We start from the raw sequence: 26022 nt of genomic DNA on the forward strand, positions 1-26022 counted from the left end.
TAGAACTTTAGAGACACCAACAATGAATCAACTTGATGTAGAATGCTAGTTCTTTTGGATGAAACTCTTAAGTCTCTTAAGCTTTCTGTTCTTATCAAAATAAGAACATAAAGAGAGCATAAGCAAGAGTGTGATCTTCAAGTCTTCAACTAAAACTAGAGAGAAACACACATACATACATAGTTATGGTTTTTGCATGGGATGTGAAAGAGATATGAAAACCTCACTTTACATAGAAAATCTTTGGTGTATAAGTTCTTAACACTTTAAGAACCCATGCCCCTAAATCCTATCTGTTCCCCATGCTTCAATCCATGCCTTTCTTTTGAATAAATTAATCAAAAGACCATCACTCCTTCTTTTAATCATATTGTCTGTGCTTGTCCTTTTAGATGAGTGTTCTTTTCATTAAACAAATGAAAAACCCATACTCCCTTTTGTTTAGCCATATTTTTAAAATATGAAGGCAAAATAAGACAAAATCCTTTTATATTTTATAAGCCAAGTTTATAAAATATAAACTTTTATCTTTTTGGTAATAGACAAAAGAATATATGTAGTCCAAAATTTTGTGCATCACTTATTCATTCATACCATATGAATTATATATAATGTTACTTGCTAATGAAAATTATTATTTCCTAGAAATAAATAATTTCTAATTTAATTATAAGAATTTATGAAGATTTATTAAAATCAATTTCTAATAAATAATCACTTATATCAATTTGTTATTAGTGTGACACTTTACTATCATATGTTAATTAGCAATATCTTTTTAATATGATTCTTGAGCTTACTAGATCTTTCAATCTCCCACTTGCACAAGATTCATGATAGACTGATGTAGACAATGGTGAATGTATACCAACATTTCACTGCCCCCATCAACATACGAATTTGTGCCATTCTATGAACACCAATTTCCAAAAAGCTCAAAGCTACAATTGGTGTATAAGGTAAGTTTATCGGTTATCCCTTTGTCACAAACATCATGTTAAACATGAGATACTGATCGCAATCAATCTCATATGGTGTTCAACTTTCGTTAAGGTGCCTTAGATGTCTAATTCTCAACACATAAAAGGAACAAATCCCATCTTGACTACATAAGCCTCTTGCATAGTTCATACCATACCTGAAAATGGCTTTTATAACTGCACGGTTAGGGACCAACGTTTAACCATATCTAAGCACAATACAAAGATAGTATCTTTTAATCAAGTATCTTTCACGATAGTGATCCATGAGATGATGTTGATTCGGTTCAATTCAATACCAGTTCTCTAACAAGTACCTATGAAACTTGGTTACAACCCATTACCTACCTTCATCCGGTGAAAGTCAACCAATCAAATTCATATTAGTCTTATTTCATAATTTCTCCCACAATTATAACCGACTATGAACTTTTAGAATAATAAGATTATTCATGGATTAAAAATGTTAATATAGAACATAACAAGTTTTGATGTTATGATTATATCCCAATATATCAAAACATTATATTATAGTTGTTGTTAAAATGTTCCAATATCCAAATACAAAATCCAAATTAAAATCCCATTTCTAGAATAATAAAGTCTTACGGCTGAAGTTTGACCATTCATACCTAGCTCAAAAGAAGAACGTTATTAATGGGTTCGATTAAACTTAATTTCTGTAAATTCTATGAATACTATCATCTCCATATTTGACTTTACTCTGGGTATACCTAAATATCTTGGAGTATATGATTGGTTTTCTTTCGTGACATAGAGTCTCTTAGCTCAATTAAATATACACTAGAAGTCACAAATATTTCTATTTGATCCTTGAATGGCAGTAATCAACACAGATTTTCAATGAACTTATTCATTCAATCATATTAGATTTCAACTTATAAAGTTGTGTATTCTTACTATGTAGTATATTGTGTCATTTTGTTTTGGTTGGACCTCATTCCAACAAAACTTACTCTTCATCCTATAATGAAGTCATAATTTAATTATAATTCATAATTATATACATTTGTTTAGAATCATAATCTTAAGTAGCTCTTTACATGAAGATTTTTTTGTAAACTATATGACTCATATACATTATCTTGGTTCTTCTAAAGTACTCTTAGAATATTTCTATAGTCATCCACTGACTTAACCATGTATTCAATTGGTATATTATGATATGCTCATAGCATGATCATACACTAGGTCTTATACATAATATGGGATAAATGATGGATTCATTTAACAAGCAAATCGAATATAAATCATTTTAGCTACTTCAAACCTATGAGTTAGGTCCTTTTAAGGATGGCTTAAACTTAGTGCCATGTGAGAATGCTAAGGATCCTCCAGATGAATCTTCTATCTTGATCTCTTTCAAGACAATGTCAATATATGCAAAAGGATATAAAACTTTTAACATTCATTTTGTCTATCTCTATAGATTTTACATTCCAAGAATGTATCTTATTCTTCCGAAGTCTATCATGTTAGAAACACATTCCGAGTCAAGGTGAAAAAGTCTTGCATGGTCAGTATGTAATTTCTTATGATTAAGTATGTCTCATTCATACAATATTAGGAATGTCACTATGCTCCCACTAGTTCTTAGTAAACACACATGTTCTATTCATTTTGATATAAAAGTACACCTTGTGGTTTCATATTAAAATGATGATTACAACATTAAGATGTTTGCTTTATATCCACAAGTGAATCTTAAGCTTTACACATTTTGTTACGATAACATGGACTAAGAAAACCTCCAGGCTAATCAATATAGATATCTTCTAGTAGATATCTATTATGAAAAGCAGTCTTTCTTGAAATCTATTTGTTGTATTTCATATTGCACTACCAGAAAAACAGTCTTTTACGACGCGCAATGTGTGTCGTAAAACGCTCAGACGACGCACAAATGCGTGTCAAGGAAGGCCCTGTCATAACGAGAGACGACACGCTTTTGCGCGTCGTCTATTTACGACGCACATTTACGACGCGCAATTACGACAAGCATTTACGACGCACAGTTATGACTCTCAATGCATATCAAGGAAGGCCCTGTCATAAAGAAAAACGACACACATTTTCATGTCGTAACCTCACGACGCGCGTGTTTATGACACAAAATGCGTATCAAGGAAGCCCCTGTCATAAAGGAAAATGACACGCCATTGCGTGTCGTAATTTTAAATGTTTTAAAAATATATATATTTTTGATAGAATTACTAATTTTCAAATTAAACAACAGACTGAAATTATCATAATACAAAATAAAATACAATAAATAAGAAATATAATTCATTCCACTAATATGTCAAATACAAATAATCATTCCAATAGTAAGTAAATGTAATACATTGCTAATATTGCATAATATTTATTGTAAAAAACACAAGACATGTACAACCGGTTGGATCCCTTTAAATGCTTGATTTGCCATCAATTCCTCCTAACTGTCTGCCCCACTACCCCTGCAGTTCAATCAAGACACCTAATCACTAAAAAACTTCAACAATTAATTTCTTTCTTTTTTAAAGTTAGTTCTTTTTCAACAAAGAAAAAAAAGGTTAAAGGAGAATAAGGAAATATTGAATGGGTAACAGTGTTAGCAAGGCCACCATACCTACAAACATGTATACATACAAACGAGAACATTAGCAAGGCCAAGTGGGTAACAGCATCCCGACTACTTTTCTAGACACGATGCACATCAACAAGACTTTCCCAATTCATAGTTAGTAAGACTTTTTTAACTAATTCTCATCCACAAGATTTACCCTTTTTATAATTAGTGAAGGGAAATTTAGACATTTACCTCCAAAAAATTAACTTGTCTTAGATAGTTGCATGTTACAACTTTCCCTAATAGGCAAGCTCTTGATCCAACTACACGTTTGACCATCCAATACTCCTGTTAAACAAAATTATCATTCAACATCATATATTTACAAAACCCTAGCCAAAAATAAAAAAATATAAAACCCGAAATTTCTATCTTGTAAATCCATTCAATTCAATCATGAGTCAAACTTGTTTCTGCTATCTTCTAGCATTGTTAAGGGTCTGTTGGAGTGTTCCAAGCCTAGTACATTCAAGGATTGGGTGTTAGGAAGTATCTACTAGAGTTCATTGTGTAACATTCAAGCCGGAAAACTCCATCACAAGGACTTTACGGCCGCAAACTAGAGTTTACGGCCGTAAACTCATGTCCCGAAATTAGAGTTTAAGCAAATAAGTAGTCACAAATAACTAAGTAAAAAGACGAGGATATTTCAGTTTCATCTGATCCTCTCCCTCCCAAGTGAATTCCGGTCCTCGGTTGGCATTCCAGCGAACCTTCACTATCGGGATACGACTTTGTTTCGTTTGCTTGACCTCTCGGTCCATGATCTCTACAGGTTCTTCCACGAAGTTGAGGCTCTCGTTGATCTCGATCTCGTCGAGTGGGATTACAAGAGTCTCATCGGACAGACACTCTTTCAAGTTCGAGACGTGGAAAGTAGAATGTACGTTACTGAGTTCATGTGGTAAGTTAAGTTTGAAAGCTACAGGGCCGATTCTTGCGAGAATCTCGAAAAGCCCTGCGTAACTTTTCTGTCGGTCACTAGAGGCTTTCAATCGTCCACTAATCTGAATGATCTTCTCTAATGATGCCCTCTAACTCTAGATCGTGAATTTCATAGCCAGCTTTGACGTTTCCAACTAATGGGAGGCTTAGGTAATGACCTTACCTCGTTACATCAAAATGCAACTGAGCCCTGGAATTGGACACATCGCCATAGACTACAAAGTCTTCTATTCCTTTTTGGATGGGATGGTGTTGGCGTGGTGCATAAGGCTCGTTTTAGCGATTGGAATGATCTCTCCTGCTTCTCTTCCCAGTTAAAGGCCACGCCCTTCTGGGTCAAAGTTGTAAGGGCTTCGCGAATCGTGAGGAGTTCTGTAAGAACCTACTATAGTAGTCCGCGAGACCTAAAAATTTACGAATTTTTGTAGGTGTCTTCGGATCTGACCATTCTCAATGGCCTGGATTTTGGAACTGTCTGCTTGAATTCCCTCTTCACCAACAATGTGATACAGGAAATTTGACCCTTCAAATCCAAACTCGAATTTAAGAGAATTTCGCGTAGAGCTTCTCTGATCGAAAATGTTTCCAAGATCTGCTGACGATGTTGACTATGCTCCTCCTTACTACGAGAGTAGATAAGTATGTCATCTATGAAGGTGATGACGAACTGATCCACGTAAGGACGGCATACCCTGTTTATTAAGTCCAAGAATACTGCGGGCGCATTAGTCAATCTGAATGGTACCACTACAAACTCGTAGTGTCCGTAACGAGTTTGGAAGGCTGTCTTCGGAACATCCTCCCCTAGCACTCGTAGCTGGTGATATCTGGATCTTAATTCGATTTTTGAAAAGAAGTTCGCCCTTCTACAGTTGATTAACTAAATCGTCTATGCTAGGCGAAGGATACTGATTTTTGACGGTCAGTTTGTTGAGCTCCCTGTAGTCGATGCGCATACGATAGGGTGGTTTGGCTACTGGGGTAGCCCCTGGAACTAAGTCGATCCTAAACTCGACTTGACGTTGCGGAGGCAAATCCTGGGAGTTTTCTGCTCTATCTGAATCTATTGTCTCAATCGGTGAGAAGGAATTTGATTTGATTCTATGTTTATCAGCATGGCAGTATGATCACTCGTAGTCTTGGGCAGTCTCCGTCCTAAAGTTCATATCAGAAGTCATATTTGGTTCATCAATCACAGCTTCGTGTATACGAGTCGTATATAATTAAGACTGAAAAGGCAGTCGAATAAATGATTCTTCTTTAAGCTCACATCCAAACAAGGAAAAGAAGTTAAAGCAGAATCATCAATTCTAAGCCTGTACAACCTTGATTATATACCACCCTTGCGTATACCTTCTCCAGCGATAGATCAACCGTATGGATCTTCGGGTTGAACTTGACGTACTGTACGAGTGGTACTCCGGGGAGGTTTGCTGGGGTGTCTTCGGGAAGGATACAAAACATAAGGTACTCTCTGCATGAGTACTTCGGAGATCTAGAATTATTGCTTCGCTAGAAAGGCGATTTCGGAGAAAAGAATTTACGCATAAAACTGGTATTGTGAGGGTCGAATTTGCTCAAGTTATATGAAAATGTCGGACTACTCGGAATAAGAGGCATTAGAATTAGTTCATAAAGGTGTTACAAAAACATAATGGTGCAACTTTTACAGAGTTTCGGTACTTTAGTTTTACCTATAAGACTACTGTTGCGAACAAGGTATACTACAAAAGCAAGTACACGCAGCACGAGAGTCCCTTGCCTGACGGGATCTCGTAAAAGATAAGACTCGAGTTGCACTAGTTTTTAACAGTTTATAAGTCTACTAAAAGGAAACGCCCTAATATTTCAACGTGGGTCCGGAGTAGTCTCTGTTGGATAAGGTGTCTAAGTCCATAACTATTTATGGTATGTACTTGACCCGACACGACATGGTCCATTTGGGTTGCATTGCACCATGCAATTGGATAAACTAAAATGAGAGAAATAACACTTATGGTTTATTAATATATTATAAGTTCTAATATATTAATAATATTATTTTATTAGTTTGATCAAGAATTAATTTAGTGATCAAAAGATAACTAATTAAATATATGGGTAGATTATGTAAATCTTCCATATCTAATATAGTGGGCTAAGAGGCTCCATGGATTATCAAGTTGGGTTCCACCCATAGGATGCTCCATGGATGCTCCATGGAGTTAACCCATGGATCATGAAATGAAGAGTCATGTTACATTAGGGTTTACCTAATGCAACACACTATATAAACAAAGGTGTTCTCCCCAAAATCAGCGACACTAAGAAACAAGAGGGCTAGAGCCGATTTTGCAAGTGTAAGATTCTCTGAAAGTTTACTCCTTTGCATTTGGTGTTGTGTGAAGCATTTGAGGCATCACACTTGGGGTGCTAGTCTCACAAGGTTTCAAGGATCATAATCAACAACAAGGTAAGTTATTCTATCTTTCATTCAAGTTAAAAATGTTCCCCATGTATGCTAGATAGGAATATAACCTTGGAATTCAACTTTGCATGATAATTAGACAAACATAGATCCAAGGTTATTAGGGTTGCATGTACACTTAGGAAGTGTTAGAATGCTCAAATCCCATCAGTGGTATCAGAGCCTAGGTTTGTTTGTTGTTTTTTTTGTGCAAGTTACTCGTCGAGTCTATTCTTGCACTCGACGAGTAGAGGCTGCAGTTTTCAGAATTTCGACATTTGTTGCTGGAAATGGACTAGAAAAATTACCCTAAACTGTTTTGGTGTTTTAAAACTTGTTTTAGATGGTGTAATGTTTATGCTAATCCATTTACAATGGCAATTATCAAAATTACAAGTTTTTTTAAGTGTAATTTTTGATTCTTGAAAGTGTTCATATTCATGTTCTTGAACTTATGAAGATTAGATGAGTTTGTAACCTTCATGGTAGTTTAATTCATGATCATAATGTGTTTTAATGGAGTCCATAACTTGTTCTCAAGTTATTGAAAACCAAAAGTCTCACTTTTATTAAAGCCATTAAAAGAACACAAGAGTTATAAAAATGAAGTGTCTTCATTTTTATTACTCAATTAATTCATAAGTTATAAGAAATGAAAAGTTTTGGAAGTTTACAAAACTTGCCCTCAAGTTTTGGAACAAGTAAAGTCTTGATTAAAACTTTAGTTCCAACCCTTAGAATTTTAAAAGTTAAAATTCAACCCTTATACTTTATAATATTATAAGTTACTAATATATATATATATATATATATATATATATATATATATATATATATATATATATATATATATATATATATGTATAAGATCAAGTCGTCTTACCGCTAGTACGCCTCATTCACGAAGCCGGTCTATAAGGGGGGTATAAGGTTGTTGACTATAAAATGGCAACTTAATGGGTGTCCACTCTCACCCACCGCTTCCTTGATCTGTGGAGGGTCGTTAGCCGAACGGGTAGGACAAGGACTTATAAATTCTCATTAAACGTATGATGAATATTATAAAGTAACTAAATGCTTTTATTAAATTCCCAATCTTAGTTACTTTAGGAAAATGTGAATAAGGTGCTAATCCATGAAATTACACTTTACACTTTGTTTAAGTCGTTAGTGGAGCTCGTGTGGTTAACCGGCACACTAACTTGGACTTAACAAGGTAGGTAAAGGGTGACTTAAAGTTTATTATAGGTCGGTGGAGCTCGTGTGGTTAACCGGCACATCGATTGACTAATAAACATTGAGTGTACCAAGTGATTTGCATGGTTACTTCACACCTCGTTTTGTGATCCTCGGTATCCCACTCATAAAACTTGGAGGGCACACTCGAGATTGAAACATGCCTTTGAAAAGTTCATTGAATCTCAAAAGAATCTACGAATTTCTAAGAACCAATTAAAAACCTAATATCTATATTTCGTTTTTCATGGTGGAAATTGGTGAATCGCCATTCGCCTACCTTTCAAATATGTTATAGCTTGGATTACGGCATACCTCTTCTAAGTTATAATATATTGTGATTGGATCCTAGCCTTAATATTAAATTTGGGTGTTTTATTAAGGACTCTCTTAATATCTAAACTAATCTTGTTCTCTTCTTTCAGATGTCTTCAAACAATGCTGCTTCTGGCTCTAATCCTAATGGCTCTTTTACCCTTATGAACTTATATGGGAAAGTCATTTTTGATGGATCCAACTTCAATGAATGGATCAGAAACATCAGGATGATTACCCACTACGAGGACAAAGAATATGTCCTTGACAAGGAGCTTAAGGAGATTGATGAGACCACGCAACTCCCCAGGAGATCGCTGACTTCCGGGCACATGAAAGGGATGCTACAAAAGTGGCATGCATCATGCTGGCCACCATGACAACGGAACTCCAAAAGTCCTATGAGGACTTCTACCCTTTTGAAATGCACCAAGATCTGATGGAAAGATACCATCAAAGTGCACGACAAGAGAGGTATGAAATCATATGCTCTATCATAACAACCATGATGAAGGACGGGGAATCCGTCACGAGCCACATGCAGAAAATGCAAAGGTATGTGGATCGGTTGATGAAGCTTAATGTGAACTTCCCTGAGGAGCTTGCAATAGATATCATTTTGCACTCCTTACCATGGTGCTATGATCAATTCTGCATGACATATCACATGAATAAGGAAGAGGTCACACTCAGCAAACTTCAGGGACTCCTCAAGACCGCAGAAACAGGTCTTAAGGGTAAGTCGGTTGTTAACACTCCTACTCCAAACTCCGCCCCGGTTTTGGCAATCGGGAAAGGTCGAGGGAAGAAGAGGAAGAGCTCTTCGAAGGGTACCAAGGCTAGGACCCTTGATGGCTCTTCTTCAAGTGGAACCAAGAAAGGTTTCGTCACTCCTTCTTCTGACCCTAAAGAGGCTGAATGCCTCTATTGCCATGAAAAGTCACATTGGAAGCGGAACTGCCCAAAGTACCAGCAAGATGTGAAGGATGGGAAAGTTAAACCCAACCATGCAGGTATTTACACTATCTTATCTAATAACTCACCCCATTCTAACTCTTGGGTCCTTGATACCGGTTATGGTATTCATATATGTTCTGATTTGCAGGGACTAAGAGGAAGTGAGAATGTGGAGCATGGAAGAAAAAACTTAATCATGGGGAATAGGAAAGCTTTACCTGTCACCAAGATTGGAGTTTATACTTTATCGCTAAGGAGTGGGTTTAGTTTAGATTTGAATAAATGTTGTTATTCGCCAGAAATGGCAAGAAATATTATTTCCTTTCATGCATTGTATAAACAAGGTTTCACCTTTTCATTTGATAATGAAGTTGGTTCGATTAATGCTTTCTTTAATAATGTTCTTTATTTTAAAGCATTACCTTGTGATGGTGTGTATGAAACTGTATCTGTGGTTGATAACTTAGGAAATAATGTATTGTGTATTGATTCTGTTAATGATAATAACTTGGATAAAGCATCATTATGGCATTATCGTCTTGGATATATTAGCAAGAAACGCATAGGCCAACTCTAAAAGGATGGAATATTGGAGTCATTTGACCTAAAGTCAGATGATAGTTGCGAATCATGCTTACTTGGAAAAATGACAAAGTCACCCTTCACAGGTTCTTGTGAGAGGGGTGAAGGTTTGTTGGATCTTATACACGCGGATGTGTGTGGGCCCTTCAAACATGCCACAAGGGATGCTAATCGTTATTATTTGACTTTTACTGATGATTACAGTAGATATGGATATGTCTACTTAATCAAGCATAAGTCAGAGACTTTTGAGAGGTTTAAAGAGTTTAAACAGGAAGTCGAGAATCAATTGGGCAGGAACATTAAGATGCTTCAATTCGATCGAGGTGGTGAGTATCTTAGTTCAGAGTTCCTCGACTATCTTAGGGAATGTGGGATTGTCTCACAATTGACACCTCCCAGGACACCGCAGTTGAATGGTGTAGCTGAGAGGCGTAATCGAACCTTGTTGGATATGGTTCGTTCCATGATGAGTCGAGCTTCGCTACCAATCTCATTTTGGGGGTATGCCTTAGAGACTGCCGCCCATATCCTTAATCTAGTTCCCACAAAGAATGTTGCCAAAACTCCTCATGAGATGTGGACTGGTAAAGTACCTAAACTAGACCACATTAAGATTTGGGGTTGCAAGGCTTTCGTGAGACGCGAGACTCATGATAAGCTCGAACCTCGAAGTGAGAGGTGTATTTTCATCGGCTACCCACAGAAATCCTTTGGTTACCTCTTCTACAGACCTAGTGAGAATGTGGTCTTTGTAGCTAGGAGGGCTTTCTTTCGAGAGAGAGAGTTCATAAGCCAAGGAGACAGTGGGAGGCAAGTTGACCTTGAAGAAATTCAAGAGTCAAGTGGTGAAGGAACTTCAAACCCTAGCACTCAACTTGAGGAGGAAACTCCTGTTGAGCCAATTGACAAGTCTGTACCTCTGAGGCGTTCCACAAGGGTTAGGAATGCACCTGAGCATTACTATGGATTCCATATTACTGCGGAAGGTGATACACTTATCAGTGATGAGACACTTATAGGTCTGGATGAACCTAACAGTTACGCGGAAGCCATGACAGTCCCTGAGTCAGCCAAGTGGAAAGAGGCAATGGATAGCGAGATACAGTCCATGTATGACAATCAAGTTTGGAACTTGGTTGAGAATGTACCAGGTCGTAAGACTGTAGGGTGCAAATGGATCTTCAAGAAGAAGACCGACATGGATGGTAATGTACACACTTATAAGGCACGACTGGTTGCAAAGGGTTTCTCACAAACTTCGGGAGTTGATTATGATGAGACCTTTTCTCCAGTGGCCAAGATTAAGTCTATTAGGGTTCTGTTAGCCATAGCTGCATTTCATGACTATGAAATATGGCAAATGGATGTCAAAACTGCTTTCCTTAATGGAAAGTTGGCTGAGGATGTTTACATGAGTCAGCCAGAGGGTTTTGTCAATACAGAGTACCCTAATAGAGTGTGTAAGCTTGAGAAATCCATTTATGGGTTAAAGCAAGCACCTCGCAGATGGAATCTTTGCTTTGATGAGAATGTCAAAGAATTTGGCTTTTCTAGGAGTGAAGATGAATCTTGTGTATATGTCAAGGCTAGTGGGAGTATAGTTAGCTTTTTGGTATTGTATGTGGATGACATACTACTCATAGGAAATGACATCCCAACTCTGTAGAAAGTTAAGTCCTGGCTTGGGAAATGTTTCTCTATGAAGGACCTAGGAGAAGATGCATATATTCTAGGGATAAGGATCTTGAGAGACCAGAGTAAAAGACTAATTGGACTTAGTCAGAGTACCTACTTGGATAAGGTGCTGAAGAGATTCGGCATGCAGGACTCCAAGAAAGGAGAGTTACCCATCCAGAGTAACGCCAGATTGAGTAAGACACAAAGCCCTAGTACTGAGGCTGAGATAGCAGAAATGAGTCGAATACCTTATGCTTCGGCTGTAGGATCGATCATGTATGTTATGACGTGTACTCGACCTGATGTAGCCTTTGCTTTGAGCATGGTTAGCAGGTATCAGGGGAACCCTGGCAAGGCACACTGGACTTCGGTAAAGAATATCCTCAAGTACCTGCGGAGGACTAAGGATTGGGTCCTTACCCTCGGTGGGAGTGAAGACTTGAGAGTTGTAGGGTATAGTGATGCTAGCTTTCTGACTGATAGGGATAATTTCCGCTCTCAGTCAGGCTGGGTCTTTACCTTAAACGGAGGAGCAATTTCTTGGAAGAGTTCCAAGGAAGAGACAGTGGCTGATTCAACTTGCGAATCAGAGTATATAGCAGCTAGCGAGGCAGCAAAGGAGGCGATATGGCTGAAGAACTACATTGGAGACCTTGGAGTTGTACCAACTATTAAAGAGCCAATGGAAATTTTATGTGATGGTGAAAGTGCAGTTGCCTTAGCCAAGGAACCAAGGGATCACGGGAGATCCAGACACATCGACAGAAAATACCATTTCATCAGTCATCGAATAGAAGAAGGACTCCTCATGGCAAAGAGGGTATCATCGGATGAGAATCCAGCAGATCCCCTCACGAAGGGACTGACTCGGGTTAAGCATCTCCAGCTTGCTCGGAGCATAGGGCTGAAGGATGATATTAGATTTAGTAGTTAGATAACCTTGAAATTTGTAAAGTGTAATTGACATTAGATGATGAATAAAAGGTGTTTTATTTATGAGTAAAGTGTTGCTATCTCTTGTCGATCGTTTACTATATTTCTTTTGCATGTTTTGACTTCCAGAATAATTATGTTTGGTATATCATATTATTCGAACCTCCACAGTCGGTCATATATTGGAAGTAGGTATGAATCAAGACTGTCATGATTGGTTGCAGAGTTCTAAGTTGTTGGACAAGGCTACAACACTCATGAGTGCTCATAAGTTCTGAGCATTGGACTCAACCCACGCTCACTGGAATCACTTCATGGAATTTATCTCGAGTGATCGTGAGACGGTAATATCATATAAGTCTTCAAACCTAGATATATGATTTGTTACTTATGAGTTGGTTATGCATTAATTATACGAAAACGCATTGGTAACTCGATGTTATAAAACGTGCTCTTGTGTATAATTCAATGAGTAGTAGAACAAACATATGAGTCGAAGTTTATCTATTGCTTCTTGGATTAGAAGCTGATATCTGGGCCCCTCGATGATTTTGTTTTGACCTATGTATCGGGCCCGGTCAGAACTAAGTTGATGTGTTCAATTAAGTTCTTTGTCAAACAAATCGGAAATCGGGAAACAAACTGCTGGACAATAAGTAAGATATTGTTCCATGTATTTGTCCGACTGATATCTAGAACAGAGGATTATATGATCACTTATCTTAAATGGCGTATCATCATCTTCTCAGTTCCGAGAGACCTTGAAAGAGCTACGATTGCCGATGGGTTCTTGAAGTATTGCAGTTATAGTTATTAGACTTATCCAAGTGGGAGACTGTTGGATAAGGTGTCTAAGTCCATAACTATTTCTGGTATGTACTTGACCCGACACGACATGGTCCATTTGGGTTGCATGGCACCATGCAATTGGATAAACTAAAATGAGAGAAATAACACTTATGGTTTATTAATATATTATAAGTTCTAATATATTAATAATATTATTTAATTAGTTTGATCAATAATTAATTTAGAATTAATTAAGTGATCAAAAGATAACTAATTAAATATTTGGGTAGATTATGTAAATCTTCCATATCTTATATAGTGGGCTAAGAGGCTCCATGGATTATCAAGTTGGGTTCCACCCATAGGATGCTCCATGGATGCTCCATGGAGTTAACCCATGGATCATGAAAGGAAGAGTCATGTTACATTAGTGTGTACCTAATGCAACACACTATATAAACAAAGGTGTTCTCCCCAAAATCGGCGACACTAAGAAACAAGAGGGCTAGAGCCGATTTTGCAAGTGTAAGATTCTCTCAAAGTTTACTCCTTTGCATTTGGTGTTGTGTGAAGCATTTGAGGCATCACACTTGGGGTGGTAGGCTCACAAGGTTTCAAGGATCATAATCAACAACAAGGTAAGTTATTCTATGTTTCATTCAAGTTAAAAATGTTCCCCATGTATGCTAGATAGGAATATAACCTTGGAATTCAACTTTGCATGATAATTAGACAAACATAGATCCAAGGTTATTAGGGTTGCATGTACACTTAGGAAGTGTTAGAATGCTCAAATCCCATCAGTCTCTCCTGCAGCAGTGATCCTTAGTATATTCCTGTTTGCGCCGGAGTTCTCTGTTATTGGACAATCCTTCTTGAGATGTCCTATCTCACCACATAAATGACATATCTGGCTTGTACCAGCATCAGGGGTGGAAGTGAAGTGTCGGGTCCGAGTTATGTGGACACGGTTGTTTTCGTTGTTCCTCCTTTTTAAACAATTCCTATTATAGTGCCCGACTTCACCACAACCATAGCAAGTCGAACTGACTCCGATGTTAGTGGCTTGGGAGATGTTTTGCGCTGGCGTTCTACAGACTTGAGTAGTGTGCCCCACACGCTTGCAATTGTTGCATTTTAAATCACGGCAGACTCCGTGATGATGGAAATTACAGCTGCCACACTTCGGGAGTATCCCCATATATAGTTTGATCGGGGCTGAAGTGACAGGGGCCGCCACTTGTTGCTGTTGTGTGGCAAGTTTTTGTGATCGCTTGCGCTCCTTATAGGCTTGATGCCTTCGCTTCTTACCCTCAGATTTGTGTCCCTGGGTGTCGGTAACAGCTATCATTTGTTGATTTCCCAGATTGTTACAACAATTTGAACTGTCAACACCCTTCACAGCCTCGATTGCGTTACCAGAGTCATAGTGTGCAAAGACAGCTGCAACGGCGGCTGTTACCGCTGCTTGGAAGGTGGCAGCGTCTATGTGAAGGATCGGGGTTGTGTCGTTCGGCGGATTACCTCTAGGTGACGACATGATTCTGCTATTTGACAAGAAAAGGAGTTTGTGAGTGATTATGGTCGGCCGTAGATGTATTCTACTCAATCATGTAATTGTAAAGTTTTTGTTGTGAATAAACTGTTCTCGGTGGTTTGACCTACATCCCTATGATGCAGTACTGGAAAAGAGTTGAAGTACTTCGTAGAATGTTTACTAGACATTTGCTATTTTGAACTAGACTATCATTGGTTGGTGGATAACCGGATCCAACCTTTGACAAGAATTGGAAGAAATCTTTGAGCTAATTCACCATAGCTCAATAATTTGACGAAGTGGGGGTTTTAGATAGGATTTTAACGATAGCAAAACGAAAGTATTTAAACAAGGATTGGCACAGAAATTAGCCGATTGTCAATATCATTGATATTTAAGATGTAATACGTTTGGGAAAAATGACCTTGGAGTAGGTCTTACATCATATCCGAAGTAGAAAAGTTTCGACGACATATTGGCCTACTAGAAAGTACTTACAGTAAAGAGTTAGTTACATAGAAAAGTGCTACTTGGAGCTTAGATAGGACGACAATTCTTTCAACCCAGGAAAGAAAGGTAGAATATCTCCTACTGATGACGGTTATCCCTTGGGTGAACCCTTTGTTCAGCCAGCTGATGCTCCACATCAAGTAGGTGCCTTTCGTACACCCTTTAGCGTACTCGGAGGTCTATGACTTCAGCTCGAGTTTCAGCTAGCTCTTGCTGCAGGGTCTCATGGTCTCCCCTAGCTCTCTCACGAGCATCTTCCAGACGAATGGTGCGGAGGGTATGCATTCTCGCATTGGCGTCAACTTCCATGATTCGATGGAGAGCTGTCCTGCCCTCAATCTCGTTTCGGGCCACTCTGCGGACCAGGATTGGCAAGACTCTGTCTGCTGAGCCTCCCTCGCTCAGGTCATAACAGCTTTGGTCTCCGTCGAATGGTATGGGCTGATTCTGTTCTTGGCTCCATGTTTCCAAGCTTTCCACCCACGGAGGCGTCGGGCCTTGAAAAGCCGGACGAGGGTTAGGATTTGGGACAGGAGCCACCGGGGGTAGGTTCTTAACTTCAGGCTCTGAGTCAGAACCATCTACAAAGCCTTCAGCCTGGTGATCATCCACAGGGATTTGGTGATCATTTTCTGGCTCTGCTTCAAACCCTCATCCATTACCTTGGTTAGGGACGTACAAGTCGCCGTGGGGATGGAATCCAACCATGTTTTCTACGCGAGAAAAGGGATATAAGAATTAAGCACATAAGTAATTTATAGTAAGACAAAATACTCCTATAGTACTTTAAGTTTATGTTCTGTTCTAAGGTTTTCGTTGTGGTATTGTTGGTAAGTTTTTAGACTTGTTGCAACCTCACAACCACACTTAGGCACATGCTAGTTAATCTTCGGATAATATAGTTGATCAGGCTATATCTTCCCAGGGTTGACCATATGTCTCTAAGTCTGATTGTGTTGTCCAACAATCGTAATACTTTTGTTATGTCCTAGTGACACTGATTTTAGTATGAATGCAGGCATGTATACTTAGTTAAATATTTTATTATTTAAAAGTATAAACTCTTGGTCAGAGTATTTTAATCCCATTGTATTCATAGTCTGTATATCTTTTATGGGTTGATATACTCAATTCACTATAAACAATACTCTGATACCAATCTGTCACACCCCAAAACCGGAACGGCGGAATCGTTCGGGGGTGGAGGACGTCATGTACAGTATCACAACAATGAATAGTAGTAAACAAGCAACAACATCATCCATTGCATTAATAATATAATTGAATACAAGTGTTTTCTGTCAAGTTAATAGACACCAAAAATATGAAGCAAAATAAAAGATGAGTCTTGAACGAGCTCCGTCTTCTCAAAACCTGGCTTCGGTACCTGTCTACTGGTGACCTGAGAATACAAGTTATTTTGAAAGAGAGTATCAGCTTTAAAGCTGGTGAGATCATAAGTATTTTAGTGTCTGTGTTTGTATGAAAGTGTTTGTAAGTATGTGATGTGTAAGTTTGTAAAAGTTTGAGTATGTTTGTAAAATGTTCGAATTTCCTAGAAAACCCTATGTTTTACTACTAAAAGTAGCCTTCTACCAAGGCATTAAGTGTTTGTGTGTATGTCTCTTGTAAGAGTATGTATTTTCCCAAATCTGACTATCATTAACCAAAAATATAGTTTTTGCATTACCGTTCATTGTGTGAAGATCACAAAGTGAATGCAATGGGAAATAAAATAGTATTGTAGTATTGTATTAAGTAGCTACTGATGTACTAACTACCTTAAACCAATTGTTATTTAAAGTACCATGTGATCGGCCTGTACCATACTACCGACTTAGAACACGACGATGTAAGAAGTCAGAAGAAATGACGTTTGGCACCCGTAGACTTGCAAGTCCCAGTGTAACGAGCAGCAAGGTGTAGGATAGTCAATCCAGTATAGATCTATAGACAAACTCAATGCTCTCCAATTAAGGAGATTCTGGATACAAAACGAGCCATGACAGGTGATGCCATGCCCCGTTACGTGGCTCACATAACTGTAGTAATATTCTTGTATATGTATTGTATGTACTAGCTGTATTGTGTGTTCTTTCTCTGTCTAGTATGTATGTATGTTCTCTCTCTGTCTAGCATGTATGATTGTTCTCTCTCTGTCTAGCATGTATGTTTTCTTGTAAAATGTATAGTATGTACTAGCTGTCTTGTAATGTATAGTATGTACTAGCTGTATTGTAATATATAGTATGTACTAGCTATATTGTAATGTATAGTATGTACTAGCTGTCTTGGAATGTATTGTATGTACTAGCTGTATTGTAATGTATGTTTCATTGTTCTAGTAATAGTATTAGTAACTTCCTAAACTATGCCTATTATAGTTTACTAGTAATGTTGTTTGTATGTATGAACATGTTTGTATACCTTTGCTACCCAAAGGTATTGAATAGAAAGAAGGAACTTTTATATTTATATACATATACATAATATATAACTAGGATTCAAACGACCTTCAGACAAACAACAGATACACTAAGTCCATCACCAAACAAGGAACAGGAGGTAAGGCAAGCTATCAGTCCTAAGTCCTTTCAATCCTACTTATATAACTATATCTATATAGATACATATTTAACAGAATATAAGTTTAAAAGAGTTTAATAAAATTATTTGACATGTAAATGAGTTTATAAAACAGTTTGAAGTAGTTTGTTTGATTACACAGTTTTAAAAGTAAGAAATCCACTTGTTTGGTAGTTATTAATCACATGTGATTGATATAATAACTAAAATAGTTCAACTTGTATCACCCCCATAAAAGCATTTAAAATCATTTAAAAGGTTGATTAAGGGGTATGAACTCACCTGTAGTGAGTGGTTTGGATGAACGGATGGTATAGGATGCTAAGTGTCAAGTGAAGACTTGAGCACACACTAGGATCCTAGTTAACATATAATAACACATATATGTATCCAATTAGTCATTAAACAACTAATTAATCAAGTATAAACATCCTAGGACATGAAAAAACACTTTGATCCAAGTGCTATAAGTACCAAGGATTTCATCTAAGGGTTGTAGGGCCTTGCTTATGAGTTTAAGGTCCAAGGGGAGACTCTTTTGGAGTTTACGGTTTTGGGAGCAACTCCCATGGAGTTTACGGTCGTAAACCCATGAGTTTTTGTAAGGGTCGAAATATTGTAATGAGTCGAAGTATGTGTTGGTGTCTTCGAAAATTTTTGTAATGTATTTTACTAAGGCATTGTATTCGAAACTTAATGTTTAGTCCTTAGTATATTTTTTGTACGCTTTTCTCTCCTATATATAGGAGTGTTTACTAGAGTCTTAGGAACGAAGTCTTTACAGAATATTCACTTGTATTCTGTAAAAGTTGAAAGCGTAATTGAGCCAAACAGATCATATTTACATTCTGTGTCCAAATTTCTTATTCATACTTTGAATTCAACTCTGATTAATTCAATACTCAATTCTTTGATTCATCAATTGGTATCAGAGCAGGAATCCTAATCCCTGATCTGATTTTTACTTTGTTCAAAAGGTTTTTGAATCAACTTTTTGATTCAAAAGTTTCCGCACTTTTTGAAAGTGAAAATTTGTCTAGATCTTAGTCTGTGATTCGATTCTGCACTTAATTCATTGAATCGAGTGTTCTAATAGTGATTTTGATTTGAATTAAATAGTTTGTTGTCAAATTTTCAAAGTTTCTTAAAAATTCTCAAGAATTTTTCCGTACATCAATGGCGTCTTTCAATCTGAATTCCATGACTTCATTTTCTCATCTTCTAGGATCATCCACCAAAATTCCTATGCTCATCCCTGAGTATTACGATCAATGGGCTGATCGTATGCAGGATTATCTAAATGGATTGGACGAAGAACTGTGGAATTGCATTTCTGGCAGTCTCAATCCACCATCAAATGTTCAACCACTTGGATCATCTTCTGGAAATTCTGAAGTTGAGAATCAAACTGATCGTCTGAAAAAGCTGGAGAAAAGGTGTGTAAGAGAGCTAAGAGGAGCTTTGCCTCTAGTTGGGTACAACTATGTGAGGAGTTGTACAACTGCAAAGAAAATCTGGAACAATCTTAAGGAGAAATTTCAGGGAAGTGAGAAGACAAGAGTTAACTCTGTGAAGCAATGCTTAGTGGAACTGAAGGACTTCAGACAGAAAGATGGTGAAACGATTGAAGTTTATTACGATCGTGTTAATGAATTGATATATCGATGCAATCGATATGGTATCACCAGGTCAGCCATGGAGTTCAATCTAATCTTTGTTATGGGACTTCGTAAGGAGTGGCGTAGTGTGAGTATGATGGTTAAGAATCAACAGAGCTTTGATACGTCAACTCTGAATGATTTGTACAATCAACTAAAGACTCATGAAAGCGAAGTGAATGAAATAGCTGAAGAAACGAAGGCAAGTTTGGGAGGTCCACTAGCTTTGGTTTCGAAGATCTCTGAAAAAGAAGCTGAGAAAGACGTTTCGGATGAAGATGAAGGGTTCATCATGAACTCATATGATAAGGCAATTGCTTTCTATTCAAACAATCGTGTGAAAAAGTTCTTCAAAAAGCCTTGCAATTCGAAGGCAAAGTTATCTGAGACAAAAGGGAGTTATGTGAGTAAAAGTGTTGGGGATGAGAAGAAAAAGGAAGAGATGAAAGAGACGAAGCCTGTTGAGGGAAAGACAGAGAAGAAATTAAAGGGAGATGCTGGGATTGATTGTCATTATTGCAATGGTGCTAATCACCTTGCGAATGACTGCATGCTTCGAAAAAAGGATGAAAGGAAGAATAAGGTCAAGGATGAGACGTACTATGCTGAGAAGCTGGAGGAGGTTCGTGCTAAAGCCAAAAATTTGTCTCTGGTTGCAAAGGGTGCGAATGAGGATGAAGAAGGTACTTATCAAATCTGGTCATCTGGATCATATGATGAGGAGATGCGAAATCCGACCCACGGGGCAATGTTTGCAAAGATGGAGGAAGAATCGGATGAGGAGGTATACGAAGTGCATGGGAGATGCTTCGTATTAAAAGCTGCTGACAAATCTCCAATGACCACAAAGGTACGAAATATTCTTGAATCTTTTAATATTCCAGTACATGCTTATAATTCTGAATTAGTATCTTTCGATGAAACTGTGATTTATTTTGATTCGATTGTGGTATCTGCTAGCAATGAGGCTAAGAAGTTGTCTATGCAGTTGCTAGAGACACATAAGAAATTAGATTCGAAAATCACTAAGATAGATTGTTTAGAACTTCAAATAACTAATATCATAGTTGATAGGGATAATTTGTCTAGTGATAATAAACTGTTGTTAGCCCAGAGGAACATTTACTGTAACTCTGCTAAAAGATTGTATGGGAAATTAACTGAACTTCATCATTCATGCGAAATCAGTAAAGAACAACATAGAAAATTGCTGTCATTTTTAGCTTATGAAAGAGCTATGGTAGATAACATTTCGTATGACTGTGAAAAGGAAATAGCTGATTTTAACAAAGTTCCGAATGATAAGTATAGATATGGAATAGTCAAAGTTGATGAATGTCTTGATGCGAATGAATTAGTTAACATTGTGAATGATACTTTGACTAAATCTGAACAAATTCAAATTTTGAAAAAGACTGAGAATTCAACGTCTGATTCTCAATCTAATTTTGCTGATATTATAGATAATTCTGATAATATTAGTAAAATTAGTGAGTTTGAAGATGTTGATTGTTCTTAGTTGTTTGTTGTGAATGTTGCTTCAACATCTAAAGGGAAAGAAAAAGTTAAGGATTTGATGGTTGAAAATGAAACTGATATACCCTCAACTTCGAAAGTTTGTGAAATGAACTTCATGGATCTCAAAGATTGCCAAACTGATGATAGTGATGATGAAGAAGTAGAGAAGGTTTCGAAAGAAAAAGCATCCTCAATGGAAGAAGAAATTCCACGAATAGTTGTTGATCAAGTGTATGGTGATACATAAAAGTTCGAAAAAGTAATGAATGAAAAAGGTGAACATTATCTTGAAACGAACACAGTGGTCTATCCAAATTTCAAATGCACAGATGATGTCATTTTTCCAAATCAAATTTTCGTAACTACTGGAAATGTTGAGAATATCAAACCAGAATTAAAGAAATTGGTTGAGGAAGATAATTCAAAAACAACTAAAGAAGGTTTTTTTTGCAAATCAAAACACAGTTGAACACAACTTAACAAAGAATTCGTATAAGTTTCAACGACAAAAACCACAAAACCAATGGGTTGAAAAATCGAAAATTGAAAAAGAGAAAACAAAAAATGTTGAAAAAGAAAATGAAAAAGTTTTCAAACTGAACTCTAACGAATTTAAAGATCAAATTGACAAATTTTCGAAGGAAAATAACATTTCGAAAAGACAAGCAAGAAAGAAAATATTTTGGCAAAATGTTGAGTCTCAAAAATTGTCTGAATCACAATCAAACAAAAAAGTTTTCAAAGCGAAAAATTCTACTTTTTCAACAAAAACTCAACAATCATCTCAATCAAATTATACAAGGTCTGAAGTGAATAAGCAAACAAAGTTTTCGAAAATTTCTAAATCAAGAGTATTTTCAAATAAATCTAATTCAAATCAACAAGTTTTTCAACAACAACATCTTAAATCAAAAGTTGGTTCATCATATGCTTACTCTTTTGTAACAAAACCCAAAGTTGATTTTGTACCTCAAAAGCCAAATTTTCCTAATCACACATAAACAGAAACTATGAAAACGTCACGAGAAAAAGGAATGACTTCTAAGAAGAACATTGATCATTGGCTTGAAGGAAAAGGAAAAATGTATCAGTCAAATGCATATTCAAAGGAGCAAATTCATGATGCATTTGAAAAATATATAAATACTTCTTCGAATGGAAGTTCATCATCCAAGGATTCGAACATCATGGTCAAAGCTTAGAGACAAGTTACAAAAGCAAAGACAGTTCAGTCACAAACTCAAAATGTGAAGCGTAATGTTAGTAAACATTCGAAACTATCAAACACTTATGTTTCGGTTCCTTTAGATGATGAAGTAAACTTAATCGATAGTCTCAAAACCAAGGTTTGTGATTGGGTTAAAAGTTCTAAATTACATTCGAAATTCAAATCTAATTTCCAAGGACCCAAAAAGCCTTGGGTACCTAAAATTTTCCATTAATTGCAGGTATTGTGTGACGAGCAATATGATAATAAATGGTATATTGATAGTGGTTGCTCTCGTCACATGACTGGAAAGAAGGAGAATTTACGAGATTTTCAAAGTCTCAAAAATGCTGGAGTAGTAAAGTTTGGGAACAATCAAAAGTGTCAAGTCAAAGGATATGGGAAAATCACGAATGGACAATTCACAGTGAATCGTGTTGCATACGTTGAAGATCTTCAACATAACTTGATTAGTGTTTCTCAACTTGTTGTGGGCACTGGCAATCAAGTTCTTTTCAACGAAGAAGGAAGTGTTATTTCCAATGTTAACACAAACGAAATATTACTGAAATCTAAAAGGAAAGGTGACATGTTCACTCTGGACATCAATCCAATTGTAGGCAAACCATCTGTATGTCTTCTTTCGAAAGCCACATCTGATCTAAGCTGGTTATGGCATCGAAGACTTTCACATCTCAATTTTTGAAACATCAATAAACTTGTGGTACAAGATCTGGTAAGAGGTTTACCTGTATTGAAATTTGACAATGATTCTTTATGTGCAGCTTGTGAAGTTGGCAAGCAACATAAACAAGGTCATCCAATAACAATTGATTCGAAAATTATTGCACCACTGGAGCTTTTACATATTGATTTGTGTGGTCCTTCGACTGTTTCAACTCTTAACAAGAAACGGTACATTTTAGTTATTGTTGATGATTTTTCAAGATTTACGTGGGTTTATTTTCTCAGGCTTAAATCCGAAGTTGCACAAATCATGATTGACTTTATCAAGAAGATGGAAATCACGTTGAAGAAGATTGTTCGAAAAATCAAGAGTGATCATGCAACTAAATTTAAGAACAATGTTCTTGATTCATTTTTAGTGGACAAAGGGATTTCACATAATTTTTCATCTCCATACACACCACAACAAAATGGTGTTGTAGAACGAAGGAATCGCTCACTATGCGAAACAGCAAGAACCATGTTGGCATACGCGAATTTACCTCAATATCTTTGGGCTGAGGCTGTTTCAACTGCATGTTTCACTCAAAACAGATCGTTCATTCATCGTAGTTTTAATATTACACCATACGAAATTCTGAATAATCGTAAACCAAATGTGAAATTCTTTCATGTTTTCGGATGCAGGTGCTTTATTATGAATCTCAAGGATCATCTTTCGAAATTTCAAGCAAAAGCTGATGAAGGGATTTTTCTTGGATATTCGCATAATTCTGTCGCGTATCGTGTGTTAAACAAGAGGACACGAAAAGTGGAAGAAACGTTCAATCTCACATTTGATGATTACTATGTTAAACAAAATGAGAATAAATTTTCAATTCATCCAATTTTACAAGAACCTCACAATGAATCTGAATCTATACAAATGGATGATATTGATTATGATTTGATTTTTGGAATTTCAGATCATGCAGTCGATGCTGAAATTTATGCTCCTGATAATCACATACCCGAATTTACGAAACTTACTGATAATACAACATCAGATCCTCAATAAGGCGAAAGTAAGCAAAATAATCCAGTGGAGGGGGAGCACTTGGATTCGAATACTTTAAATGATTAAGAGCATTCTTTCGAGGGGGAGACAGAACGATTGAACACTGATGTTGAGGAGGAGCATGTTATTGAGGGAGAGCTTGATGGTGAGGGGGAGCATAATGTTGAAGATGCTTGTTCAATTGCAGGCTCGGAAAATGATGAAATGTATGAAGATGCACCTTTGGAATTTGATCCATCATATCCACCTTTGGAAAAATGGACAAGATATCATCCGAAGGATCAAGTTATTGGGAATCCACAAGAAAGAGTTTTAACAAGAGCTCAAATTCGTACAAAGAATGAGGTACTGAATATTCATCAAGAATTTTGCATGTTCAATGTTTTCATATCTAAAATTGAACCAAAAACAATTAAGAATGCAATGGAACACTCAGATTGGGTTGTTGCAATGCAATCTGAATTGTCTGAATTCGAACGAAACAAAGTTTGGCGATTAATTCCTAAACCTGAAAATGTTTCGATTGTCGGGTTAAAATGGATTTTCACAAATAAAACCGACAAAGATGGAAACATTGTTCGAAACAAAGCCAGACTTGTTCTAAAAGGATATTCATAACAAGAAGGAATCAACTATGAAGAAACTTTTGCCCCTGTCGCAAGACTCGAGGCGGTTTGAATATTTCTGGCTTATGCAGCTCACAAAGATTTTGATGTCTATCAAATGGATGTGAAGTGTGCATTTTTAAATGGAGAGCTTGAAGAAACTATTTATGTGGAACAACCCCCAGGTTTTATTAACGAAGAATATCCTAATCATGTTTATGTTTTAGATAAGGCAGTTTATGGTTTGAAACAAGCACCACGAGCATGGTATGCAACTCTTACATCATTTTTGAAACAATCTAAATTTAAACAAGGATCTGTTGATCCCACATTATTTCGAAAGAAAGTGGGGAATCATCTTATGCCTGTTCAAATTTATGTTGATGATATTATTTTTGGCTCGACTGACCCTGCTTTGTCTAGAGAATTCGAAGATTTGATGAAAAGCAAGTTTGAAATGAGCATGATGGGAAAAATCAATAATTTCCTTGGATTGAATATTCGTCAAAGCAGAGAAGGGATTTTCATTAATCAGGAAAAATATACGAAAAATCTGCTAGAAAAGTTTGGATTGGCGAATAGCACAAAGCTTCGTGTACCAATGGCAACAGGCATAAAGTTAACACCATCGTTACACAAACCTGCTGTTGATATAACGTTATATAGGAGCATGATTGGTTCATTACTTTATCTTACAGCAAGTAGACCTGATATCATGTTTTCTGTGTGTAATTGTGCTAGGTATCAGTCTAATCCACGCGAATCACATCTCACTGCTGTGAAGAATATTTTTCGTTACCTTAAAGGAACAATTTCGTTAGGATTGTGGTATCCTTGGAAAACAGGATTTTTCGTACAAGCATACTCAGACGTAGACTTGGGTGGTTGTAATCTTGATCGAAAAAGCACAAGTGGTGGATGTCAATTTCTTGATGGCAAATTAGTAAGCTGGCAGTCGAAAAAGCAAACATGCGTGTCAATTTCCACAGCTGAAGCAGAATATGTGGCTGCTGCTGCTTGCACTTCACAAATAATATGGATCCAAAGTCAATTGCGTGATTATGCAATTAATATATAAAGATTCCATTATATTGTGATTCTCAAAGTGCGATAAGAATTTGTCATAATCCTATGCAGCATTCGAAGACTAAACACATAGCTC

Source organism: Lactuca virosa, chromosome 3 (genome assembly GCF_052849685.1).
Source record: "Lactuca virosa cultivar CGN04683 chromosome 3, Lactuca_virosa_CGN04683_v6, whole genome shotgun sequence".
Classification (NCBI taxonomy): domain Eukaryota; kingdom Viridiplantae; phylum Streptophyta; class Magnoliopsida; order Asterales; family Asteraceae; genus Lactuca; species Lactuca virosa.